The following is a 26,743-nucleotide window of genomic DNA, read 5'->3' as shown; positions in this document are numbered from 1 at the left end:
CCAGCTGCCTTCAGCAGCAGTACATTTCTGAAGCAAGGTAGAGTGCTCCGGTCCACCACTGGAACTACCTCCTGGAAGGATCGGAGTTGGCATCTGGGAGTAATTTACGGAGCATCACGGAAGGTAGGGTCAGTGACGTGGGGACGGAGAACCTCCGCCTTTACAGTTGCATTTTTTAACTCTATAAAAGAACCCACTGTTTCTGGCTTTCTTGATAACATTACAGTCAGACCCCTTAGGCCACATGAAAGGTTCCTTCTGGATATCATTCTTTGCTTCGAGCCTGTCTCTGACCTGCACTGAAATGTTTCCATCAGAATCCATTCTCTCTCTTTCTTCCTCCCGTCTATCTCTTTTCTTTCTCCTTTCTGTGATAGTCCAGATTCTATCACCAATGTGTCAGATGGTAGTGTAGGATGACTGTGATTGGCTGAGAGTGTAGCCACACCTACTGGCAGGCCTTAAAGGGTTGCTCCTAGCCAGACCAGGTCATTCTGGACTGGTCGACCTACTTGCAATATGCTCCAGTCTTTTAGTTAATAAAAGCCTTGGTTTGGATCAATAAGCCTTTGGTTCTTTCGACGCGCATTACACTTTCTATCTCTTTTTCTCTTTCCCTCCTCTCTCTCTCTCATACTTAATTTCTCTCCCTCTTTGTCTCACTTTCTCCACTCTCACTCCCTCCCTCACCATCACACACACATACTCACACACATGCACACACACACACAAGCTCATAAACACATACACTCACACACAGTCATACACACATACACTCACACCCATGCACACACATAAACATGCACTCACACACAGACACACACACACACACACACACACACACAAAACACTACAAAACTGAATGAGGTCAAAGGTATTTGGCTCTCTGATGTGAAATTGTGCAATAGAGGAGAAATACCATGAGGTTTTGTGGAGCAAATATTTCCTTGAGTGGTGGGATAATTTTTGTCTGTCCAATATTACCTGTGTTACACAAGGGTTGGGGTTACAATAAGCCCCTCATCTGAACAGGATATTTTTATCTTTCACTCAACAAAATACTGTCTCCTGTGTTGTTCAAACAAGCCTCTTTCCTGTGAAAGATAATATTGGAATGAAAATGTTTTACAGGTGACTTTCAACATTTTTCCATACTCAATCCTTATTTCAGTAAACTTCTGGCTGGTTGGATCTACTTGTTTAATAACTAAGTTGATGAACATGCATATTAATCTGTTATCTCTCAACTTCACTAGTTTCCAACAGGAACTGTTTTCTGGAACATTTTCAGCCCTGGGATTCTCTGGGGGTCTCTAGACACCTCCAATCATTGATTTCTTGAGGTTCATCAGTGCCAGCATCTTCTGCACTCAAGCGCTGAAAATTCACTCCTTCTCCTCTTTTAAATTCTCCTGACACCTGACCTCTTTGACCCAGTTCCCTGCCATCCATCAGATCCTGTCCAATAATCTTCCTGTGAACCATCTCATTACGACATTAGAGTGTCTGCATGCATACAAGTTGTTCTAAGAACAATAGTTAGTACTGGAAATACTAATATTTATTGCTTTCTCAAGAACTGCTTTTGGCAATTTCCAGTTCTGGAGAGGTTTTGGCAGGGTGAGGGAGCATGTGCATAGTTCATAGATCCATAGAATCATAGAATAGTGATAGCATAGAACAAGGCCATATCAAGAGTGCCCCAGTTAGGATGACAGTCACCTTGATGCCGTAATAGTGCCAATGTCTGGGGTTTGAATCTGGCGCTGTCTGTAAGGAGTTTGCACGTTCTCCCCATGTCTGCATGGGTATCCTCCAGGTGCTCCGATTTCCTCTCACTGTTCAAAAACGTATGGGGGGGGAGGGGGTTGGTCAATTGGGACAGCATGGGCTCGTGGGCCGAAAGGGCCTGTTACCATGTTGAATGTCTACATTTTTTTTGATGTAAAAATGTCCTCCTCCAGCAGAGAAATTCCATTCCTCCAGTCCTGTCTCATAAACTTGTCAATTTTTCTTTACCACATACTGAATGATATCCAAAACTCACCTCCACCACACATTCCAGACTCGTTTGTTCCTCACGTCACTTTTTATGCTCTTCCCCTTTGATGACCTTTCACCTCAGATCAGGCACCAAACGAAAGAAGTTCCCACGATCCGTTTTGTCCAGACCCTCATCATTTAACATCCTTCTATCAAATTTTCTGTCAATTGTCTCTTTCCTGACCAGCCTTCCTCCTTCATCCTTGTATTCGCTCTTTCCAGGAACCAGTCTCAGGAATCTTTTCTGGACCCTGCCTGGCGCCATCACATCCTTCCTATAAATATAAGCAGTGTCCAAATCATGAAAATGAAGGGAATAACTCCAAAGCCTGTCATCAAATACTTCACAACAAATAAGGCAAAAAGATTTTCCATTTGTAGAAAACATTTCACATGTGTTTCAGCTTATTTTCAAATCACCGTCAAACCAATGGAGTGCTGGTGTGGCTGACAATGTCCACACAGCAAGCTCCCACGGACAACAAGATTATGATAACCAGGCAGTCTGTTTATACCTGATGTGACCTTCACTGGTTCCCATTCTCCCCCTTCCCCTTCCACCCAAGTGGTCTTCTCCCCTATCTGTCCCCTCACCCCACCTCTTCCACCTTCATTTACCTCTTGGCCCTTCCCAACCTGCTCCGTTTTATGCTTCCTGCTTCCCCTTCCTAATTTAGTCTCAACAAAGGGTCTTGCCAAAAGCGTTGACTGTCCATTTCACCCTGTGGGTACTGCTGGTGAGTCCCTGCAGCTTTGCTTGCATGAATCTGTTTCTCATGATATTGGTGCCGGACTAGAACATCTCTTTTTGATCTGAGACTTCCTAAAGAAGAAGACAGGGACATTCATGGCTTGAAACTTGAGTTCAGATAGGCCACGGCTGGCAGAGCATTGCAGCTTCACCCCCTCCTGCTTTCTACAGGATACGAGGCGTGATGCAGCTCAAGCACCCTAATTCTTCTTTTTTATACAGCCAGAGGGTTAAGGGGTTTATGAGAATCAAAGCCTGGGTGCGTTTTATTAGGTGCAATAAACTATCCATGTTTCCACAGTTCCCTGCAGATCTGAACTGACCATATCCCTGCACATAATTTTTCCCACAAGCACTGAAACCGATAATATAAAAGCATTTCTATCTCTCGTGCTCAAGCCTTGTTTAAGTGAAGCGAAGTAAAAATAAAACACGTAATTAAGTATTTGGATGACTACTGACATTTTTCCATTCTTTGATGAAGGGCTCAAGCCCGTAACGCCGGTTATGGATCTTTATCTTTGCTATATGAAAGACACTGTTTGACCTGCCGAGTCTTTATTTTAAGTGAAAGGAGTTGGATGACAAGTTAAGGCTGACCCCCGCACCCCCCCCCCCCCAACAATCGGATAATCAGGATTATACAATGCTTTCTGAGGTGGACAACAATTGCCAGGATTTATTTTTGCAGTCAAGTATCTGGTATGGGCCCCACATCCAGCACTTTCTAAATCAAGAAGGAAATAGGCCTGACCAGCTCAGCTTTAACCAAAAATTAACATGTATGATTTATCTGAAGATCAAATATAAATGAATTCAAACTAATTAACACAAGAAGTGCAAAAAAAATAGTGCCTGGCTTTTTTTTCTACATTTGTATTGTCATTCATTCTGTTGTTCAGTGTAATTTTTAATTAAAAAAAAATTAGTTATACAACACGGTAACAGGCCATTTCACCCCATGAATCCATGCCACCCAATTACACCCAATTAATCTACACCCCCAGTAAGTTTCGAACGGGAAAACCAGAGCCTCTGGAGAAAACCCATACAGACACGGGGAGAATGTATGGGCAGACAATGTGGGATTTGAACACTGGTCCTGATCGCTGGCACCGTAAAGGCGTTGTACTAACCGCTACGCCAACCATGCCGTTATCAATTCTAAGCAGTTGTAAAGTGGCCACTTTCTTTACACAGAACATCAATCAGCCTGTTACCAGAATATATTGGATGGTAATTCCCTGGAGTAAATGCTTTAACTACGGTTCACCTTGACATTGGTCCGGCCATCACACCCCAGTTTCACTGTGACAGCTTGGCATTGAAGTGAAAATGTTACTTTGCAGAATAAATGTGGTGGACTTACAATATATACCATGAGTCAGGTGGTTGTGGTATACTTCAAAACCTGTGTTGAAATAATTTTGGTCTGACAGAATATTGCAAAGTTCTGTCTGCTTAGTGAGAGATGCTGTGCAATTGACTCACTGCACCCAATCTAGTGTTGTGGACACACTGCAGCCAGGAGTGTATATCTGGATGTATATCTCGAGTAAGGCTACAGCCTATCTGTGCTAAGGCCACAAGTCAAATTTATTATCATGTGATTGCACAAATTCAACTCAAGGTAACAACATTCTCCGGTCCTCAGTGTAAAACATGCAGACACCCAACCAAACATAGCACACAAATAGACAAACAATATGTACGCAGGACAAGTATTTATCTATACAAATAAAAAATAAATACTGTTATGGAAATATGAGAGTCTCAGATGGTTAACATGAGCAGTTCCTTTGATCGTTCAGCATTCTCACTGCCCGTGGGAAGAACCTGTTCCGCAGTCTGGTGGTGCTGCCATAGTGACATGCATTTTGTCTGCATCTATTACTCAATGAAAATAGTTTCTAAAGCAAAAAAGTTAAAAAATCTGAGAAGACACCACTCGGTGTGATCATAGCTGATATATCCCAGGCCTCATCTCCTCTGTTCTCTCCATTCCCTAATATTTTTAAAATGTATCTACTTCTTTAAATACCCTTTAATGAATCCAACCTCCATAACCCTCAACCATAGACATTCCTAGAGATTCACCACCATGATCTTACAGCTTCTCTCCCTCACAGATAGAGTTTAGCAACACATTATACTCTCATCCTCTCTCTAACCCATTGGATATCAAGGCCAGTCAATTTTGGTATTCCTTATCTGCCTTTTGGACTGTACTCTTTAATTTTGGGAACTCATCGGTGGTATCAAGATTTAATATTCATTTATTGTCATGTAATAAAATGTAATATTACACGAAGGCAGATGGAGTTCTATTAGCATTGCCTGGCACCTCGTTCAGTACGAGAAAGAGAAACAAAAGAGTCCCTTCAAGGTTACTGAGTGTCCGTGGATTTGCCTCCACTCTCCCACAGCCTCTACAGCTGCACAGACCCCTGTTCTATCCATTGGCCACCCGAGGTCCAGATCCAAAGCCTTCTTGTCCTCAGTACCATCTCGAATCCCGGATCCGATACCTGGTTCCCGTGAGCCAGTTGGCCACGTCATGTTATAGTCCTTCAACTAACTGGAAGTCATCAACAACCTGCAGCCTGCATGGGTCCTTCAGCTGCTGAATTCCTCGCTGGTCTGCTATCATGGTCAGCGACCTGCAGAGTCGTCTCCTATGCTTTTCCCATGCAATGGATTAGATTTAGTTTTGATTTAGATTTCAGATCTATTGTCAGAGTACAAACATGACATCACATACCACCCTGAGATTCTTTTTTTCTGTGGGAGAGGCAGAATTGCCATTTATTGGCAGTGCAAAAAACAAAATTGTACAAAGCATATACCTGTAAACAAATAAGGAACAGTAAACAGGTAATGAATGTGAGACTCCTCCACACAGACATAAGCTGACATTTGTGCCACGGAAGTTCCAATCAGTGATCATCTCCGACATGAAAAAAGTCGAACTGCCAACCCCTAACTATTCAATGGCAAAACCAAGCCATCAGTATCTTGATGGTCACCATTGATAAATTCAAGTGTACTAACCGCATGGCTATTGTAGCCACAAGACCAGGCCAAACTGTGCATGCTATGGTGAGAGACTCATCTCCACTGCCTTAAGCTTTTCCATCATCCACAAGGCACAAGTCAGGATGGTGATGGAATATGCTGTACTTGCCTGAATGAGAGCAGCTCCAAGACCTCTCAAGGTGCTCAATACCATCCAGGATAAAGCAGGCCACTAGATTAGTGCCTCATTCTCTCCTATAGATGATCATTCTCTTGACCAATCGCACACATTCACTGCATTATGTACCATCCACAAAACACACTACAATTACACTCTCAATCTACCCTGACAGCATCTTCAAACCTCATCATATCCATCTTTTTTTAAATAATTTTTATTTTTCACACTATGAACCATATCATCCAAAATATGTACAAACGTTTTTCATTAAATTTATACAGTGATTTTTTCTCCCTTTTATTCCCCTTTCTCTCCCTCTCCTCTACCCACCTCCCTCCAAAACCCATAAATATTCAACATATACAATACAATAAAACCATAAAACAATATCTTCACACAAATGAAAATAAACAAGAAAAATGCGTCATCTATTTATTACACACTGAATCTAGTTGTTTTGTCTTCTTATCATTTTCATTCTCATTTTAGGGGATGGAGGTCGTAGGCAAGCTCTCTCTGATATGTTCCATGTACGGTTCCCAAATTTGTTCAAACATTGTGACTTTATTTTTTTAAATTATATGTTATTTTTTCCAATGGAATACATTTATTCATTTCCATGTACCATTGCTGTATACTCATACTCTCTTCCATTTTCCAAGTTGACATTATACATTTTTTTGCTACAGCTAAGGCTATCATAATAAATCTTTTTTGCACTTTATCCAATTTGAGGCCTAATTCTTTATTCCTTATGTTACTTAAAATAAATATCTGTTTTTTTTGGTATGTTATTTTTTGTAATTTTATTTAGTATCTGATATAATTCTTCCCAAAACGTATTCACTTTCGTACATGCCCAAGTTGCATGTAATGTTGTTCCCATTTCCTTCTTACAGAGAAAACATCTATCCGATAATGTTGAATCCCATTTTTAAAAATTTTTGAGGAGTAACATATACCCTGTGTAACCAATTACACTGTATCATGCGTAACCTTGTGTTTATTGTATTCTTCACAGTTCCAGAACATAACTTTTCCCATACTTCATTTTTTATCTTTATGTTTAGATCCTTTTCCCACTTCTGCTTAGGTTCATAGTTTATTTCATTTTCCTTATCTTGCAGCTTAATGCACATGTTCGTTATAAATCTTTTGATTATCATTGTGTCTGTAATCACATATTCAAAGCTGCTTCCTTCAGGTAATCATCTTCAAGGTCAAGGACTTCTAGCCCATAGGATGTCCATCACCTGAAGGTTCTCATCTAAGTATACATCCTTCTGGTAAATGTGCTGCCTTCCTGTTCTTTGATTATACCTTGAAGAAGGGCTCAGGCCTGAAATGTCAGTGATATATCTTTGCCTCCTGTGGAAGCTACGAGGCCAGCTGAGTTCCTCCAGCATTTCTGTGTGTGTTTTACTGCTCTTCCTATATGCTCGCTGGATTCCTAGTTGGAACCTCCTCCCAAGCAGCACAAGAGAAGTATTGCAGTGAGTCAACTTGACTTTCTCATGGATAATTTCGTGTGGACAATAAACTCTTGCCCTTCTGCAGATACCCACATTGTGGAAGGTGAATGAATAATTACTGCCTCTATCCATTGGTCCTCCACAGACAGCTGAGCTCAAGGTGAAGGGTGAAATCCATGCTCTCACTGTTCTGATACCATTTGCTTAAAAAATTTTATTTAATTACTACGTATGCATTAATGATTATATATAGATTGTCATTACAGATATTAAAAATTAATACATAGTGATTAATGATGTAACCCCCCTCCACCCCGCCCCCAAATAAAAATTAGCCTCAAAGAAAATAAGGGAAAAAAAAGAAAGAAGAAAACATCTGGATATTATTTAAGTAATATCAAAATTATCAAAGCTATCAACAAATACAAAACATATCTTGATTTTAGGAGTCGGAAGATTCAGGATGGATGATTACAACCTGATTCCTACAATTTAAAAATATGGTTCCCAAAACTTTTGAAGAACTTCAAACTTATTCTGTAAATTATATGAAATCTTTTCAAGTGGTGTAAAACTTCCTATTTCATTATGGCCATTGAGCCATTCCCAAATACACATTTGACTTCCAAGTTACTGCCACACATTTTCTAGCTACCGCTCAGGCTATTTTAACAGATTCTTTTTGATATTTCAATTTCAATTCAGTATCAAATAAATTCCCAAGTTAAAAAATATTTGGATCTTGAGGAAATGACTTCTGTAACTCTTTCTAAGGATCAACCAAATTCTCCCCAAAAGCATCTTAATTTTGAACATTCCCAAGCAGAATGTAAAAAAAGAACCTATTTCCTTATTACATCTAAAGCATTTATCTGAAAAATTAGAATTTAATCCATTTAATTTCTGAGGTGTAAAATATAATTGATGTAAAAAAAATTATATTGTACCATTCTGTAATGGACATTGATTGTATTAGTCATACTGTCTTTACAAAGTTCTGACCACGTTCTCTCTTAAAGATTTATTTTTAAATCTGTCTCCCACCTTTGTCTTGAATGTTCTGATACAATTCTAATAATATTGTAGTCAGTAACAAGAAAAGCTAGCTTTTCTTTTCAAGGTGATCTCCAATAAAATAAATATCTTTCTGAAGACAAAGTTTGATGAGGTGACTTATTAAATGATACAAGCCTAATTTCTCAATCTCTTGGGAGATAGTATAATTAGCAGTTTCCCTAGAAAATGAGCAGTGACATTTTCTGTCAGTCAAGTTGAAGACTCCCTTTAGACAACCACCAGAGTAGCAGAGGATATCTTTATCTTGATTCTGTTCTTGGCATGACTATGTCTGTGGTGGAGGGTGGCAGCCGTTTGATGAAAGCGAAGGGTGGAGAATTGGATGGACAGTAAATGTCACCTTGCTTTGCTCTGAACTTTCCAGACAAACAGCTTTAATGGGGACAATTACCAATAGATGCATCGATCCTTTCACACATCACCTCCCCTCCTTAGATTGGTTGATCCAATCTCATGTCAGCTCAGACTCAATGCAGGCGAGATATATTCTCAATTTCCTGCTTCACATGCTCTTAGCCTTAACTTCGCTGACATTGAACATGAATTCAGGGATTGATTTGACAGGCTGAGCCACAGGAAGACGGTGACCATCCTCAATGCACTCTCACTTCCACATGACATCTACACAAACAACGTGTCCATCATCGTGGAAGTGTATCCACAATGTCCACACAGGCAAAATCCTTCCCAGGATGTGGAAGCTACACTAAATCTGTTCCATCATAAATGGTACACCGCTTTCCCAGGTGGAGACCATTGCCAAATCCGACTAAATGCCCTTTCTTAGCTTTGCACCTTGAAACCACTGCTTACTTAACATTGTCACGCCATGGTCACCGTCCCATGGGTCATCTCCTCTGTTTCTTCTCAAATGGGGAATGGCCTCCCTGTTTTCTGGTCCCCTGCGTCAGTCCTCTACTTCCCAGGAATCTGCAACCCCTCTCGCCCTTGACTGTGCTTTGAGAATTTCCTTTCTCACACTTCTGCTGTCTGCCACAGCACACCTTCTCCACATCAATTTCATTCTTCCTCATTCACTTACGTTCACAAACTCTCTCTCTCACAAACGCCTGCAGCAAGATGTACTTTGTCCTTCCGCCCAGACTCTGAATCATGTCTGCTGAGCACTACCTGAGGGATTGGAATGGAAATCAAAGGAAAGATTAGTGCTGGTGAAACTTATAATCATATTAATTTCTACTGGTGACTCATTGACTTGAATAGCTAACAAACGTGTGTGAGTAGACCACCAATAAACTTGTAAGGTGATCTTACCTAAAAGCTGTGTGAAGCAGCCTCGGGATTATGGAATAAAAGAGAAAATTGTTTTTTGTTCAACTTTTAACCTATGAAACATTTGGCTACAGTTGCATTGGAGGGATTTAAGTTCTGCTGTTTGTCAAGGTGCCAAAGCATTAATATAAAAACAACTGTTCCAATTAAACTGACAGCCAGGGTGTGTTGCGTTTGATGGACATGCTGTAACTTTCAAACGTTATAAATATTTCAAAAAGGTTTGCATTGTATAGAAAAAATAGTGGAGTAATAGGATGTTAATATATAATTCTCCTTAAAATTTGAGGAAGTGACATGATAGATTGGTAAAGTCATGTAGCACCGAAACAGGCCCTTCGGCCCGAGACTGTACAGTCTATCGAGCACACACCCACACCACAGAGTCATGGAGTCAGTCTTGAGGCTTCACAGCATGGAAAAGTCCTGAGGCTTCACAGCATGGAAACAGGCTCTTTGGCATCACATTTATGTGGACCAAGTTGCCTATCTGAATTGGTCTCACTTGCCTGCTCCCGCATCCCTCTCACCGTTTGCTAAACATGCCCCCGTCCAAATGACCTTTAAATGCCATCATTGTACCTGCTTCTGTCTCTTCCTCTGGCAACCCCACTTTCTTTGTGAAATAAATTGCTCCTCAAATCCCTTGAAACCCTCAAATCTTTGAACCTGCGTGCTTTAGTTTAAGACCGCCCTGCCTTGGGGAGAAGACTACGATATCTCACCTCAATTACAGTATGTCCCTGTTGTGTGGATTGTGGAGGATCATGTGACCCCTCCATCTGGAACCTGGTGGGATTGTGGAGGGTCACATGACCTCTCCGGCGGGAACTTAGTTGGATGTCGCATCACCTGTCACTCAAGGTTGGACTCTGCCCACTCATTGGTGCACACCTGACCATTGGCCCCTTTAATTATCTCGTCATTACCTGAGCCGGACTTATACTACATGCAGTAGCTCTTTGCTCTTCAGTCCTGAGACAAAATCTGCTCCACTCCACTCCAAGTCACAAACTATGGACAATGGTGGAGGAATCGGTAAGTGTACACCACACAGTGATTGGGGCTATTGGATAGCATTGGAACCATGCCCAGATTAGACAAGGAACAGTGAGCAGGTAGTGTAATGTAATCCTTGGCTGTTACAACTCTGTGCACTAGTATCGGTAGTGTGAACTCTGATGTGGTTTGTAATTGGAAGTACAAGTGTGTTATCCCTGTTACAATCTCCTTACATGCATTTTAATAAAGATCCTTCCTGTGTTCAGCCTGTGCCCAGACCTGTTGCTCTTTGAACCCCCTGAACCTTTCCCTTCACACATAACAACCCCTCATAATTTTGTATACCTCTACAATGTCAACTCTCAGCCTCCTATGATGCAGGGAAAAAAAAAATCCTGTCTCTCCAATCTCCCCATATAACTGAAGCCCTCCAGTCCTGGTAACATCCTCTAGAATTTTTTGCAGCCTTTTCAGTTTAATGACATCCATTCGATAGCTGGCCAACCAGAGCGCTGCACAATATTGCACATGTGGCCTTGTCAAAGTCTTGTACAGTTGTAACATGATGTCCTAACTCTGACTAATGAAGGCAGGCATGCCTAATGGCTCTTTCACCATACTGTTCACCTGTGTTGCCACATTTGGGGAACTATGCACCTGCACCCCCAGGTCTCCCTGTTCCACCACACTCCCCAGGGCATAACAATTTGCTGTGTAAACGGTGCCATGCTTTGACTCAGTTGGACTTAATCACCATCTACCATTCCTTTTCCCATCGACTTAGATCAAGATCTTATTCTAATTTTAGTTCTTTGGAATATGAGAGGAAATGCAGAGGAAGTCTATGTGGTCACAAGATGTACATGCAAACTCCACATGGGCAGCACCAGAAATCAGGACCAAACCCTGGTCACTGGAGCTGGAGACAGCACCGATTATTAAGCTCAGTGTCGACTGGCATTACATTGACCTCCGAATGATCTTCAAAGTTACTGACAGAGACTAATTCTCTTATAGGAACTCTCTTCCACTCTGCACTTCCGTTGTATATTATTGTACATTTCAGGACAAAAATTGTGGTTTAAGTACCTAGCCCTCGAGCAAATTCTGAAGCTGGAAGGATTTTTTCTTTGTCTCTCATCGAATTATGCATGAAAAAAGTAGCAACAACAAATTCCATTTGAATTAAAGGTTGACCACTGTCATTGAGCCAACCGCATGTTATTTTTAATGCATGTCATTTAAATTGGAAAACAGCAAAGAAAATTGCATGAAACTTTTGCAGATTTGACCTTCATTATTTTCTATGACTTGTTTTCAATTTGCAGTTACATTGGCTGTTTCCATGGCAACTGGACTTTACTAGAGATGAAGCGGATCACGGGCATCAGAGTTAAGACCAAGATCGCTTGTGTCTAAAAGCATCTGGATAGATATCTGGTGTGGAATGAGACTGGCAATAAAAGTATGGGTTCCAACTGAGATTGTTGAACATTGCAGCGTAACCAGAGCCCAGTGTAGTTTTTTGTTAATTTGTGAGTGAGACCATACCTATGATCCATCTGTAACTGAGAAGGTGGCACCTTAAACAGATGGAGTGCTGTTATTACAATTTAAACTTTTTAAATAAATTTAGACTTCTAGCACAGTTACAGGCCCTTTGGGCCCATGAGTCTGAGCAACCCATTTACACCCAATTTACCCTTTTACCACTGGTACATTTTGGAATGGTGGGGGGGGGGGGGTGGGGGGGGGAAACCAGACCACCCGTTGAAAACCCATGCGAACAAAGGGAGAGCGTACAAATCCCTTGATCCGATTTGAACCCCGGTCGCTGGCACCGTATGTACTTTGTGCTAACCACTACACTAACTGTGCTGCCCATTATGGTGGGGGGTAGTCCCAGAATTTTAACCCGGCAACAATGAAAGACCAAAGATATATTTCCAAGTCAGGGTGATAGGTCACAGGGAAGGTTCAAAATGTCCAAGCCCCTGTCCTTCTTAGCAAGAAAATCTACAGGTTCAGGATGGGCTGCTGAGTTAACCTTGGTGAGTAATGGCAGGGCATTCTGTACACAATGCACTCAGTATCCCCTGACACTAACCTGGGGAAAAAATGGAGATGTGGGGTGTTGCAGCATTGAAACACCCTTTAGCACATCATGTCAGAGTTCAGTTATTGTCAGAGAATATACATGACATCACATACAGCCCAATGATTCTTTTTCCTGAGGCCACGGCAGAATTACCACTATTTGGTAGTGCAAACAATAAACTGTACACAGTGCAAAACATGTAAACAAATAAAGAACTGCAAACAGATAATGGATGTAAACAAACGTGCAATACAGGGAGAACAAAAAGAAGATCAATAAAGTGCACAAGTAAGGGTCCTTAAATGAGTCTCTGATTGAGTTTTATGTAACAGCCTGCAGAAAGTCACCGTTGGTCACTGGCTCCATTTCTTTCCTTATTTTTCCATGTCTATGTTGATCTGCAAGTTCCCATCTATTGCCAGCATTTGATCCATAGTCTTGGCCTTGGCAAATCAAGTGCTTGTCTAGATGCTTATTAAATGCTGTGAGAGTACCACTATCCCCCTCCGGTGGGTACCCTCACAATCGCACAACCCTTCGGGGTGGAAACGTTATCCATTCCAAATCTCTTACTCCTCACCGAATACCTTTGTTCTCCTGTCGTTGGACATCTCTCCCACTATCTATCCTAATTTTGCCTCTCATAATTGAATCCACCTCTATTATGAACCTCTTCTGCTCCAGGGAAAACAAACTTTTGCAGTCTTTCCGCGTGACTGAGGCATTCCACCTCAGACAACATCTTGAGGAATCACCCCTTGCACTCCTGCCAGTGCAATCACATACTTCTGATAAACGTGGTGTCCTCAACTGCACACGCTACTCTAACTGTGGCCTAACCTATGTTTTAGAACATTGTATGGAGACCTTCCTGCACCTTCTCTCTATGCCTTGGTTAATGAAAGCAAGCAACCTGCGAAGAATTCAAGCGGAAAGTCTGCGGATGCTGAGAATTTAGTGTAACACACCAAAGTGCTGGAGAAACTCCAAAGGCCATGCAGCATCTATAGGAAGCAAAGGGTAACCAAAGTTTCGGGCCAGTATGCCTTCCTCACCCAATCTACTGTGCTGTTGGCTTTAGAGATAGTTAGACTTTAATCCAAAGTCCCTTTGCTCCTCAATAATCTGGAGGGAGCTACAATTCATGGGACATATCCTACTCTTGTTAAACACCTCACAAAATAGAGGACTGAAAGGGTGAGGTGGAGAGGGAGAAAACAGAAGGAAGGAATGGATTACGATCAAATTTCCTCTGCTTTTAGGTAAGGGATAAAAGGTTTGGAGAAGATCCAAATGATTTTTTGCACACAAAAAAAATCACGCTGAGGAGGTGCTGGAGGCAAAGACTCTCACAGCATTTAAGAATTATCCAGATGAGCACAGAAATTCCCAAGGCGCTAAAGACTTTGATCATGGGTTGGTTAAAGAGATTAGTATAGGGTGATATGAGAATGGCAGCATGGACAGAGTGTACCCTAAATCTTTAGCAATTCTGTGACTCTAAAATTGTCCCCATTCCTGTCAATTTTGGCCAGTTGAGCCTTGTGTGGAAGTCAGGGTCTGCCATGTGTAGATAGATCAATGACAATTAATGCCTACATGTGCTTCACCGGTTTGTAAAAGAATGCAGAGGGTTGTAATTATACAGAGAAGTTAGGGCCCCCACAACTTGCGTTACCAGGCAACCCCAGCTGAGCTAGTACGTTTCCACCAGCCTGGAGATTTCCCAGATCAGGCGACCTGCAACGACAAAGCCTGAGAAAAGGGGGAACCCGGTTACATGATTAATTCAACAAAATGATGCAATTTGCAGCTAAGTAGCGTGTAGCTTAATGCTGATAGAGTAATCTTGTCGCATGGGAGAAGCCTGTTTTGTGATTGGTTAACATGCATCTGTATCTTTGGAAAGCTTCTGGATCCTCTATTAAGGTGATGGACCTCCCGCAGGCCTGTGTAACGAATAAAGGGAATTGTCTAAAGAAAAATAAGAGTCCTTCACTCCTCAAGGAGAGTAAACTGCTGATTGGGACCTCATCCCAGAACACAAATGGAGGATCAACGCTGACCCTCCACACCTGCTACAAAAAAAGATTTTTTTTAATTAAAATTTTTAAAATTTAAATGTAGGCATACAGCAAGTTAAAAGGCCATTTCGGCCCACAAGCCCGTGCCGCCCAATTACACCCAAATGACCTACAACCCCCAGTACAGTTTGAACGATGGAAAAAAATCCAGATCCCCTGGGAAAAACCCAAGCAGACATAGGGAGTACGTACAAACTCCTTACAGACAGCGCTGGATTGAAACCCCAGTCCTGATCGCTGGCGCTGCTGACTGCTACACCAACCAAAATGGGGAGAAAGGAGAACAAAGATCAGAATGGTCTCATTCTTCGACAGGGAGAATCCGTAATGGAGACACATTGGGTTGCTTTGCAATGTGTGAGTGTGTGTGCACAAGAGTGTGTGTGCAAGTGTATGTCTGTGTCTGTAAGAGTGAGTCTTTGTGCACAAGTGTGTGTATGTATATGTATAAGAGTGTGCCTGTGGTGTGTGTGTGTGTGCTGTATAATTTCAGGTCAAATTGTGATTTAAACAAATCTTCACTTTAACCTTTCAAATTAAGCTTGTTTTAATTAAAAAGTAAAATATTTAAGAGCATTTTGTAGTTTACACTTTAGTTCTTACTTGAATTCTGAGCTCCTGCCATGTATCATTTTATTTTGTTTCCCATCTTTAGCAGTTTTCATCTGTTTATTTTAGTGACTGCGGGTTTATTGAAAGTCTAAACAAATAAGTTTACAGCGAGGTTATCTCAACAAGCCATAGTGCAAAGCTCTCTGTTGAATGTGAATTAAACAGCACTCAATAAACTGCTGGAAAATCTAATTTAGGTTCATAAAAAGATGCCTGTGGATTCAGAACAAGTGGGTTTAACTTACAGAATGAGATTGGGGTTGTGACTGTTAATATAAACACACAATGGGAGTCGATCTTTAAATAGCAGTGGGAATTTAGAACGTAGTTTAATTTGAGAAATTAATATTTTAGATCACTTTAAAATTGTACTTTTTTCCCAATGGCAGCAGAGTGAAGAGGGCATGGCCCGGGTGATGGGGGTCTTTGAGGATAGAGATTGCTTTTTTTAAGACACTGTCTCATGTAGATGTCCTGGATGGTGCCTGTGATGTCGCAGGCCGAGTTAACAACCCTCTGGAGTTTTTCCTTGCCTTGAGAGTTGACACTTCCATACCAGACAGTGATGCAACCAGCCAGAATGCTCTCCACAGTACACCTGTAGAAGTTTTTGAGAGACTTCGGTGATATTCCGAACCTCCTCAATCACCTCACAAAGTAGAGCCGCTGGCTGGTCTTCTCCATGATTGCATCAACGCGGAGGCTCAGGACAGATCCTCGGAGATGTTGACACCCAGGAATTTGACCCTCTCCACTACTGAGTCCTCGATGAGGACTGAGTCGTGTTCCCCTGACTTCCTCCTGAAGTCCACAATCATCTCCTTGGTTTTGCTAATGTTGAGCGCAAGGTTGTTTTTGTGACACCACCCAAAGAGCTGCTCTATCTCCCCCCTGTACGCCTCCTCATTGCTGTCTGTGATTCTGCCGACAATTGTGGTGTCATTGGCAAACTTGTAGAGTGGGAAAACAAAGGTTGAGAACAACTGTTCTAAGTCTGTTCGGCGGGGAGAAAATATCAGCTGAAGAAACTGGCTGAGAACCACCTTTGATTGATCACAATCAGTTTGTTTTGATTTGTAAAAATGGTCCAAATACACAAACTCCCTTTTGAAGTGAATATTCCCATCAACTAAAAGCAGCCGAGCCCAATAATTATAAATCTCCATGTTCCTCTGAAGACAAATGACCTATTGATTAGCCATTTACCTGCTAGCTACCTCATAATCCTTATTTGACTTCAAGACCTAAGGATCTATCCAAAATGAGTTTGACCGACAGGCTAATTACTGAATTAGCCTGTCCATTTTAAGAATACATCATGTAGAGATCTCCTCCACTTAAGGGCCGGCAGTGACTCATTTACAATCCCATTACAGACATCCTGTGAAAGAGGTGCTCTTTTTTTGATGACGACTGGTCTCGTCTTGTAACTCAGTAAAGTGGACAATGGGCATCAGTTATCACCACTGCCAATAGATAAACTGTATTGCTGAGCTGCACTGAGTATTATTTAGAGACTATGATGTGTTCCAGGCTTTATTTTTTTCCTTTGATTTCAGTGCAGACGTGTGCTATTGATCGGCTTCCTTCAGGGATTAGCCTTGAAGTGAAGGCTGGCGGGAGTCCCATTGTTGAGATCATTCTTCGATCGCACTGCTTAATGGGAAATGCTTGTTGTGTGTGAGGGGAGGGGAAAGGAAGAGAATTGGATGGGCTATTGACAAGGTGCCCTTTGATGGAGATTTGAGATTGACTCTATTGCCTTGGGAGTAGAGATGGAAATGGGGTCAAGGACAGAGAGTTTACTAGGAGCTGGGCACTTTGAATAAATGAGATAGGGCAACAATATTTACGTTCCGAAGCTGATTTCAGTTTTTTATGAATTGTGGAACTAACTGTCTCCCTCTTTACTTTGTGTTCCTGCTTCCTGGTATTGTTTTTTCAATTTTGTTTAATTTTAGCGAAACAGTGCTCCAGCAGGCCCTTCCAACCCACGAGCCCGTGCTGCCCAGATGCACCCACAACGTGATCAATTAACCTAGCGACCCAGTTCATTTTTGGAACACAGGAAGAAAGCAAAGCTCCTGGAAGAAACCCATGCAAAGAGGGGATGAACATACAAACTCCTCACAGACAGCGCCGAGTTTGAAATGGGTCACAGCCACTGTAATAGCATGGCACTAACCATTATGCCTTCAGATTTTTTAAAAATCCAGCCCTCGTCTCTTTGTTACACGTTTAAAATCCACAAGAAGCACATTGACAAACAAAAAATTTTTTTTCGTTGATTTCAGAAGCACCCTTTATCTTTTCAATTAAATTTTAACTAAAAAAAAATTTAGACAGCCAGCAGAGTAAGTACCCTTCCAGGTCTGTGTCACCCAATTACATCCAATTAACCTACAACCCCTGCACGTTTTGAAGGGTGGAGCTCCCGGAGGAAACCAACGCAGATACGGGGAGAACGTACAAACTCCTTACAGAGAGCGCGGGATCCAAATCCTGCTGGCGCGGTAATAGAATTGCGCTAACCACTACACTATCCATCCCTCATAAAAATATTTTCAAGAAATAAAAACTCTCAGTGCATATTTTTCTTTACATTCATCATATTATTAGACATTGTGGCCCCAGAGGGGGTGAGGGGGGGGGGTGGTGGTGGATGCTGTTCTCAATTTTTGAGATTCACTCTTCATCTTTGTCCCCTCCATTCTCGTCTCTTCATCTTCTACTCTTTTACGCAGGAATGCCAAATGGGATGTCGGGTGTCTCACTTTTTAAACTCTTCAGGGATGTTCCATGACTTTGAGTCTCTTTTTCTGTCTACCACTTGCCTGTTTGCTCTTGGTCAACCCTCCATCACTTTCTGCCATCAAACATTCTTCTAGCACGTCCTGCCCATCTCTGATTTAAGTTTTAAATTTAGACATTAAGCACAGTAACTCCCTAATTTCACCCAATTGACCTACAACCCCCACCCCGTACATTTTGAAGGGTGGCAGGAAATCAGAGCCCCGGAGGAAACCCACAAAGAAATGGAGAGAATGTGCAAGCTCCTCACAGACAGCGGCAGATTTGTACCCTTGTCACTGGCACTGTAATAGCAATGCGCTATCCCTGATCACCACCCTGATTTTTCTGTAGATGCTGAGGAGGTTTATCTGGGAGAGTAAGGACTCAAAATGGCCCCTTGTGCTTACCCTGCCATTAAAAAAAACTCATGGCCAATCATCACTGGTTCTCCTTCAATACCCATATCGCACATGCCCCAAAAGTCTACATAGGATATTTGCAGTGACTGATTATCCATAGTTCTTTGAGGTAGACAATGCCAAAAATAGAATTCTCCTTGTCCCAGTTCTAAACAATATTTTGGTCTTCTGTGAGATCACCTCTTATTCCTCTCTGGGCTGAAGATGAAGAGTCATTCCAGTAGACAGACATTTACATTGAGGATTTGCCTTCAGGCTCTTTTGGGTAGAACTAGAAATTTTCCTGGTAATTTATTGGCAAGGACAAGGACAAGACATTCAACATTTAGTTACATACTGCAAGAGAGTCATAGAATAATTGAGTTAGTCTGTGTGGAAACGGGTTCCTCGGTGCAACTCGGCTGCATCGGCCAAGTGCCTACCTGAGCATTGCTTTGATTATTTGCTGTATCCTGTGACCACTCAAGATGGGGAAGGATCAATTAAATGGACCCAGTCTTTCACGTTTATGCTATTTTGTGTGATTGTGGAGCTCCTTTCCAAAAGCCTCAGCCCTAATTTAATGATGACCTTCTCTCATTCTTCATTTTCCCACCAGGTGAAGGTCGTTTTAACCTGAGGGTTTACTGTCATATACAAGAGCACATCATTGTGGCATGGTTAGCGTAGCAGTTAGCCAGCGACCCGGGTTCGAATCTGGCACTGTCTGTGAGGAGTTTGCACGTTCTCCCCGTTTCCTCCAGATCCTCTGGTTTCCACCCACTTTTCAAATCGTACAGGGGTTGTAGGTTAATTGTGTGTAACTGGGCAGCATGGGCTTGGGAGCAGGAAGGGCCTGTTATCGCCTGAAATGTAATAAAACCAAATAAAAAATGGTAAAATTGCTGTTCAATCTATAAATCATGATCCTTTTCCACTCTTTTCAATGTGTGGCCTACCTCATATAAGGCCAATTTTCTTCCTAATTGAGGTGCCCAAAACAAAATATGGTACACCTGATGGGATCGAACCAAATGGCTGCTTTAGTTTGACCTGTTGCTTGAGTCGTTGCTGGAAAGTACTTGCTAATTTAGCTGATGAAGCAGGCATATGTCTCTTTAAGGTCATTGCTTAGTCACTCCCATTGAAGTTCCTTAATAGACGCAGCCTGGAATCATTTAAAGGGTAATGGTTAAGGGCAGATTCTGCTGATTGGCAGTGTGTGTGCATGTGTGTGTGTGGGAAGTCCCAATGGGGGTCTCATGTTAATAAAGATCCTCTCTTTGTAACTCAGACCTGTTGCTTCTCAGACCAGGCAAACTATTCTTACCATTTCATGAGGGAGCAAGTAAAGAAATGACGAAAATCTGTACAGCATGAAGGTTAGGAGAGTTTCAAGTCCAAAGGTCCATACTCAATATGTAACATTAGTTACATTAGTTAGTTAGTTAAGAAGGTGCAGTCTTTAGGTATAAATTTTGAGATAGTCAAATGGATTGAACATTGGCTGAAAGGGAGAGGCCAGAGAGTGGTAGTGGATAATTGTCTGTCAGGTTGGAGGCCGGTGACCAGTGGTGTGCCTCAAGGATCTGTATTGGGCCCATTGTTGTTCGTTATATACATTAATGATCTAGATGATGGGGTGGGGAATTGGATTAGTAAGTATGCAGACGATATTAAGATAGGTGGAATAGTGGATAATGAAGAAGGTTTTCAAGGATTGCAGAGGGATTTGGGCTGCTTAGAAAAGTGGGCTGAAAAATGGCAGATGGAATTTAATGCTGATAAGTGTGAGGTGCTTCATTTTGGTAAGAAGAATCAGAACAGGACATACGTGGTAAATGGGAGAGCATTGAGGAATACAGAAGAGCAGAAAGATTTAGGAGTAACGGTACATCGTTCCCTGAAGGTAGAAACTCACGTGAATAGGGTGGTGAAGAAGGCTTTTAGTATGCTGGCCTTTATCAATCATTGCATGGAATATAGGAGTTGGGAGGTGATGTTGAGATTGTATAAGACGTTGGTGCGGCCTAATTTGGAGTTCTGTGTGCAGTTCTGGTCGTCTAATTATAGGAAGGATATAAACAGAGTGGAGAGAGTGCAGAGAAGATTTACCAGAATGTTACCTGGGTTTAAGCATCTAGAGTATAGGGAGAGATTGGACAGATTAGGTCTTTATTCTTTGGAGCGTAGAAGGTTGAGAGGGCGTTTGATAGAAGTATTTAAGATTATGAAAGGGATAGACAGAGTGGATGTGGATAGACTATTTCCGTTAAGAGGAGGAAAGATTAAAACAAGAGGACATGAGTTAAGAATTAAGGGGCAGAGGTTTAGAGGTAACATGAGGGGGAATTTCTTTACTCAGAGAGTGGTAGACGTGTGGAATGAGCTTCCGGGAGAAATAGTGGCGGCGGAGTCAATTGTATTATTTAAGAAAAGGTTGGACAGGTATATGGATGAGAATAAGATGGAGGGTTATGGGCATTGTGCAGGGAGGTGGGACAAGAGAGGGGTGTTTGGTTCGGTGCGGACTAGAAGGGCCTAATGGCCTGTTTCCGTGCTGTAAATTGTTATGTTATGTTATGTTACATAGTGTTAGGTCTGCTTTGTTCATGAATGAGTGAGACAAACACCAGGCTGAGTCGAAATCAGGGTTCTTTGTTCTTTATTACCGGATTGTAACACTTGCGACTAACAAAGTTAGTCGGAGAATGCATTCTGCCGTTATCAGCAAAATGGTGATTTTTTATACCCTTGGATACATGCTTAGAACATCATCATATCATTACTTGTCCAATGACTAAAACTGTTGCTATCCTTTCCCTGCTAGCTTCCTGCCTCTCAATCCATCAATGTCTCTCTTATCTTGTAAGTACAAGGATGCATTCTGTTACTCCTTAGTACTGGGTGACTCCTTCTCCGGTCCCATCTCATGATGTTTTACCTAACAGGAGTACAAGGACACCTCCCCTTCTTGTTACTGCCCTGTACAGGGTAACTCCCTACACATTCCCATCTCATGATGTTTTACCTTACAATAGCCAAGCTACTCTTCAACACAATGTGCTATCTAAGACTGTGAACTGGACATGGCCCTGAAGAATTGTTATGGCACTGTGGCAACTCTCTGGGGTTTGGTCAATTTGTCATCTGTCAACCTTAATACACTAAAACCCCAGTATTCAGAATTCAAGCAACCGGCAAAATAGATCGTGGAAATTAAATTTAAATATTAAATTAAATAAGAATAAAATAATAGTTAATGAATAAGTAAGTTTAAATTTGTAAAAGTAAATGTTCTCTGAAGGAACACACGAGCCTTTGGTAAAGATGAGAGCCAATATTCAGCCAGCAGAGGGCCTTGGTTGGGCTTTGCCCATTGCAGCTGTTTGAATAAAATGGTGATTGAATAAATCAGCTTCACACAAGATGAAGAGCCAGTTGATGCCACTCACCGATGGGGTGAATCTCTTAAAGTGCCTCCTTATTCCCACTTTGTAAGAGTTGTTCTGGTCAGAGGCTTTAATTGTAAAGTTGGAGGGTGGGGTGGAGGCTGGTTAATTATCTATAATGTTATTGTTCATCTTTTGGGCGGCCTCGTGGAGGGGGAGAAACTTGCATATGCAGTGATGGTTAAATGTTTTCAAAGAATATGACTGAAAATCAAATAAAATGCTTTAAGGTTTATATATTCATGCAAGTTTGTTCAATGTAGTATAATATTTTTGCCTTTTATCTTTTAAACTCTTTATTGTTAATCCAGGTGTATTCGTTAGGCTTTGCAAGAGTACATCTCAAGCAACTGGAAAACTCGCATCTATCAATCCGTATAGGTGCTGGATACCAGGGTTTTACTGTATTATTAATTTGCATATTTGCAGTTTGTTTGATAAGTCGCCAGGACCAGACGAAATTCACCCAAGGCTACTGTGGGAAGCGAGCGAGCGAGGAGATTTTTGAGCCACGGGCAATGATCTTTGCTTCATTGCTGAGGACAAGAGAAGTTCCAGAAGATTGGAGGGCTGCATATGTGGTTCCCCTGTTCAAGACAGGGGTTGCATGCACTTGGTCATTTCTCCTTGGAGCGATTGAGACTGAGAGGTGGCCGGATAGAGGTGTACAAGATAAAGAGAGGGATTAATCGTGTGGATGGCCAGCAACTTTTTTACAGGACTGAAATGGTTATCATGAGGGGGGCATAGTTTTAAAGTTATACATGTTTTAAGGTGCTTAGGTGTAAGTACTGTAGATGGTACCAGAATGATTCCAGGAATGAGAAGGCTAACATATGAGGAACGCTTAGCGAAGGGGATCTCTTGAAAACATTTTGAATAATAAATGGATTGGACGGAGTGAATGTAAATAAGATGCTTCCCCTGGGTGATTCCAGGCCAAGAGGGCACAGTCTTAAAATTTTAAAAGTTCCAATTTATAACAGAGATGAGGAGAAAATTTTTTAGCCTGAGGGTAGTGGATTTGTGGAATTTGTGCTACATGCAGCTGTGGAGGCAGGGAGTTTAAAGGGGAAATTGATAGGTATCTAATTATGGGATGAGGCCGGAACTTGGAACTAGACGCGAGAACAGTTTAGCTCAGGGAGGTTTCAGGGAGCAGACTCGATGGGCCAAATGGCCTGCTTCTGTTCCTTTTCCTTGTGATTTTGTGATGTTGTAAGATGCAAGTTCTTCACACAGAGAGTGGTGGGTCCATAGAATGATGGTGGAGGCAGGGACAATAAGATCTTCCAAGAGACTATTAGATAGGTACATGGAGCTGAGAGAAATACAGGGTTATGCAGCTGGGAAATTCTAGGTGCTTGTTAGAGTAGTTAATTGTGTTGGCACAATACTGTGGGCCGAAGGGCCTGTACTGTGCTGTAGATTTCTATATTCTATGCATGTACTAAAGAACATCTGTACAAAGTGAAGGGAGGAAAGTTTAGGGGAGAATTTTACACAGAGAGTAGTGGGTGCCTGGAATGCATTGCCGGGGTGGTGATGGTGAAAGCTGGTACAATAGAGACATCTAAAATACCCTTAGACAAGTACATCAGAATCCCACCCTTCAAATCGTATGGGGTTGTAGGTCAATTGGGTGTAAATGGGCAGCACGGGCTCATGTAACCACGCTGTATGTCTAATTTTTTTTATTAAAGTTTTAAAAATGTAAGTTTAATAAACAAATCCCCAATAACAACCAGGTAATCTTACTGGTACATGTGGCCAATCAGCACACTCCACCATCCCATATCCCTTTCCAAACGCTGTGTTTGCCATTCCTCTTACAAAGACTGGCCCACCTTGGATGCTCCGCACCTCTGAGCAGGGTAAGCTTGCAAATGTTGCGGATTAGGATGTCTGTCCTCTCACCTCCAATTATTTTTTAGGAGAAAGGCAACAGATAGTCGTAAGCTGGTCGAGAAGTCGTTGGAAATGAACAGCTCAAAGGCGCAGCTTTGTGGGATTTTTTTGGGGGGCAAGTTGCTGTCGTGAGCAATTAAAAAGAAATCTTCCATCTTCCCCCTACACACAGAATACACCAATTCTCCAAGGCTATCTGCACTGGTTGATGGTGGACCCCGGAATGATTCTGTAAAAGGATAAAAGTCGAAGCAGGGAAGCAAAGTTACTGCCTCCTGTCCATCACTGCACAATGTACAGATTTGAGAGGCCGTTTTGAATGACATGCCCCAGAGCTGAACTTTTACACAAGGTGGCGTGATATCTTAAATACAAATAGGACATACATGTTTAACAGCTTTCCCTGTGAAAACACAACTGTGCAGTCGGGGATTGGAAAATGACTGGGATGTGCAAAGATCGTGGGAACACTGGAATTATATAGGATTACCTATTCATTATGGCTTATAACCACAGCTGTGTTGTGCAGGTCAAGTTCCACACAGGTTCCTTTATTCAAACTGAATAAAAGAAGTGCAAAAATAAATCTTTGAAAAAGACCTATTTAGCCCTGCAGTGCATCTGCCTGTTATCACTAATGTTTCGGGCAGAACTGCAAAACTTCGAAATAAAATTGCTCCTGGGCCCCGGCCGCCTGCCCACCTGACCTCCCGACTCCTGAGCCGCCGACTGTCACCTGGGCCCCGGCAGCCCGCCCACCGAACCTCCTGACTCCTCAGCTGCTGACTGCTGCCTGCCAAAGTGCCCTCCCTCCTTTATTCACCAATTACCTCCTGTCTTTGGAATTGTGCTCCTCCCCTCCCCCTTCTCCCCCACTATTTTGTTTGGGTGCCCATCTACATTTTGTTCATACCTTGATAAAGGGCTCAAGCGCAAAAGGCTGGTTATGTATCTTTATCTTTGCTATGTAAAGTACACGGCGGAGTTTTTCCGGCATTGTGTTTTTACTTCAGACTTTCCTCTCGTGATTCTTATTATTCGCATAGGTTGATGCACATTCATTAGGGATTGGACCTCAAAGCTGAGATAACAATGTTATCATTATCTTATAAAATGAGATAAGACCTTGTAAACTCCTCTGCCTGATTTTATGGTTTGTTTATATGCCAATGCTTTCCTGCTTTTCTACATATTCACAGGTTTGCATCTGAGCATGAGAGTTTATTGTCATATACAAGAGTATATGTATATACAGAATGTACTGACATTCTTACTTGCTGCAGCCACACAGCTAAATAAGATATAATAGTATTGCTATAACATGTTGTAATGAAAGAGATAATTAGTATAAAGGGAATCAATAAATAAATAATCAAAAAGATTATAATTCCATACTCTATGTGTGTTTAAGTCAAGTCAATTTTATTGTCATTTGCTTGTACAACTGATAAAACAATATTCTCTGGTATTGGCAAATAAATAAGTAAATATTGTTTCCTAAATATGAGAGTCTCGTATGGTTAGTGTGAGCAGTTCCTTGGGTCATTCAACATTCTCACTGCCTGTGGGAAGAAGTTGTTCCTCAGCCTGGTCGTGCTGGCTCTGATCCTCCTGGATCTCTTCCCCGACGGGAACAACTGAAAGATGGGTGGCACGGTTGGTGCAATGCCTTTACAGTGCCAGCCATAATGACCAGGGTTCAAGACCCGCACTGTCTGTAAGGAGTTTGTTCATTCTCCTTGTGTCTGTGTGGGTTTTGAGCCCAAGGGCTCCTGTTTCTTCCCACCGTTTGAAACATACCGGGGAGGGGGGTGATGTAGGTTAATTGGGTGTAAAATTGGGCGGCACAGATTAGTCAGCCAAAATGGCCTGTCACTGTGCTCAATGTCAAAATAAAAGAAAAATGCTGTGTGTGGGGCGGAAGGGGTCCTCCATGATTTTGCACAGCCTTTTCAGCCAATGATCCCAGTTGATCATGTCGAAGGGTGTGAGGGAGACTCCAGTGATCCTCTCTGCCGCTCTTATGGTCCTGTGGTTTGACCTCTGATCCATTTCTCAGCAGCATGTCTCGACTCATGTCTGTGTATGGCTATAAGAGCATGTACGAAAATGGTCTGTGGCTGTGATGGGTAATGATTATAAGAATGAGTTGAATGTCATATACATTTCACTATGTACACATGCACTGAAATTCTTACTTGCTGCAGTCGAACAGGTACTTGTAAAGATAGACTATAACTGTAAACTAATTGATCCGCCTGTATGTGTGAATTGTGATGCATGTGTCTAGATCTTTGCATGTGTTAAAATGACAGCACTCAATGTATGTATATGCTTGTGTGAGTGTTTTTCAATCTATTTTTATATCTGGACATCACCATTGTGTGTGCTTTAGTGTGCAGTATGTTTGAGTCCTCTGCCACAGTAAGGACACCCCATTGGCCAACCACTTCAATTCTCATTGACAAGTCTGTCCGTGGCCTTATGTACTGCCACATTGAGGCCATTGTAAATTGGATGAACCACATCTTTAATTCCATCTCGGCAATCTTCTATCAGACTAC

The 26,743-nt window shown here is 41.9% G+C and overlaps 1 long non-coding RNA gene across 1 annotated transcript; it reads left to right on the top strand.

The window, feature by feature from the left end:
* On the top strand, window positions 1–25,551 carry LOC138747968 (uncharacterized). Its single transcript, XR_011347760.1, has 3 exons — window positions 1–123; window positions 12,163–12,299; window positions 24,352–25,551. It is a non-coding gene; the product is annotated as an uncharacterized lncRNA (long non-coding RNA).
* Window positions 25,552–26,743: the final 1,192 nt, after the last annotated feature.

This window comes from Narcine bancroftii, chromosome 13 (assembly GCF_036971445.1).
Source record: "Narcine bancroftii isolate sNarBan1 chromosome 13, sNarBan1.hap1, whole genome shotgun sequence".
In the NCBI taxonomy this organism is placed as follows: domain Eukaryota; kingdom Metazoa; phylum Chordata; class Chondrichthyes; order Torpediniformes; family Narcinidae; genus Narcine; species Narcine bancroftii.
Note: the sequence above shows the minus strand (reverse complement) of the source record. Positions and strands in the feature narration are given on the sequence as shown.